A 1671-nucleotide genomic window follows, 5' to 3' on the forward strand; every position below is an offset into this window, starting at 1 on the left:
ATGACACAAATGGCCAATGCATTGAATATCTGATTACAAGTGGGATGCATTGCAACTTCAGATGTCCTTTAATGGAGATGCACATACAGCTGATGTGTATATGGTGGGAGTGATGGTGTAGGAAGTGTGATGAGCTTCACTCACTCCGTGTGCCGACTGTATCGTTCGTGTCAGGTTGAGTCCCTTCCACACGTAAATATCTCCATTAAGAGCTCCCGAATACGTCACTTCATCTTTTGCCGTCGCCAAGCACAGGATGGTTTGCAAGTCTCCCGTCTTTCCGAAAATCCCTCGTTTTGGCGTCAACGCATTGCCACATAACGCCCAAAACTGTGAGACGAAAGAGAAAACCTAAACATCAACTACTTTGCTCATGCAAATCTTTTCTATCCGCAAATTTAAAATATTGTGCAAGCATAACCTATTTTTAGAGCTTGACATCTATGCATTTACATTTGAACTAAATGGAAAGTCATACAGATTGACTAAATCAGACAGAATTTGATTTTTGGCTGAACTGTTCCTTTAAATGAAGTCTATGAAAAAGCATTAAAATGCAGTAAAAACAACAAAGGAAAGGAGCAATAAATTACGGCATGTTTTATGTGTTTCCGAGAGCGGGTTCAATGGACTTTGTCTCAGAGGTGTGACTCACTTTAATGTGCTTGACTCCGCAGCTCACCAGCCTGTGCTGCAGAAACGGGTCCCAGGAAATATCAAAGATCTGCAACGCAGCACAAACAGGTGGACTAACCATGTCAACACTTCCACAACATCTAGCACCAAAACCGATTACACTGAATTAATCACAACTCTCTAAAATTATACACAATGCAAAATATAATGGACATTATAATGCAAAGACCTGCATCATGTTTGCTGAATAAAATCCAATACTTGTTTCTAACTAATTTTGAGGTGCTGATTCCAAAAATAGTGTCCGATTTGCTCAAACACGTCACACTTTCTCATGCATTTTCGATGCATTTCGTAGCATTTTTGCTTTCAACAACCATTTGTAAGGTGAAGAAGTCTCATATTATCCCTTATTTAGCAGAAAAACACCACAAAGACACGATTCCTGTCTGAATCTGAGCCACATTACAGCTGTTTGTTCAATTCACAGCTTTCAGTTTTCACATGTATGAATGATTCTGAAGACATTATTTTATGCATAATCCTGATTTTCACTTTTTTCCCTGCTTTGCAGACTGCAAGTTAAATGATCAATTTTAAAACCTTTTTAGAAACATTTGATATTTTACGGCTTTTGTCATTTTGTGTACAAATTATATAATTATGCATTAAAACTTGCATGATGGAAAAATGCATGATGGAAAGTTTTTATTGTTGATTTCAAACTCAGCAGTGTTATAAGTATAATTGAGAAACTAGTACAGTTTTTTTAATTAATATTTCCCATAAGAATTAAAATATTTTTATTTTTACATTTTACACTTTAATCAGAATTTTTGTTAAAGTTTGTAGTGACTTTGTAGTGTGTTTTGTCATTTATAATATTTCTACATGGCTTTTATTTAAGTTTTGGTTATATTAGTACATCGCTAGCTGAAATAAAACAAGTGTAATATTAGGCTTTTTTGTCTTTGCAAATCAGCTGAATTTTTTTTCAAGATCCAGAGCTGTGTAATTATAGTCATGCTTGCTAAT

At 35.4% G+C, this 1671-nt stretch overlaps 1 long non-coding RNA gene across 1 annotated transcript in view; it reads right to left on the bottom strand.

The window, feature by feature from the left end:
* Positions 1-129: 129 nt before the first annotated feature.
* Positions 130-1671, bottom strand: part of LOC107578429 (uncharacterized) — a 2351-nt gene continuing 809 nt past the window's right edge. Inside the window, exons 2-3 of the long non-coding RNA XR_001608348.1 lie at positions 656-724; positions 130-330 (exon numbers count right to left, since the gene is read on the bottom strand). This is a non-coding gene — a long non-coding RNA (uncharacterized lncRNA). The remainder of the gene's footprint in view (positions 331-655; positions 725-1671) is intronic.

The sequence above is a fragment of the Sinocyclocheilus grahami genome, unplaced genomic scaffold (genome assembly GCF_001515645.1).
Source record: "Sinocyclocheilus grahami isolate Dianchi unplaced genomic scaffold, SAMN03320097.WGS_v1.1 scaffold10135.1, whole genome shotgun sequence".
In the NCBI taxonomy this organism is placed as follows: Eukaryota; Metazoa; Chordata; class Actinopteri; order Cypriniformes; family Cyprinidae; genus Sinocyclocheilus; species Sinocyclocheilus grahami.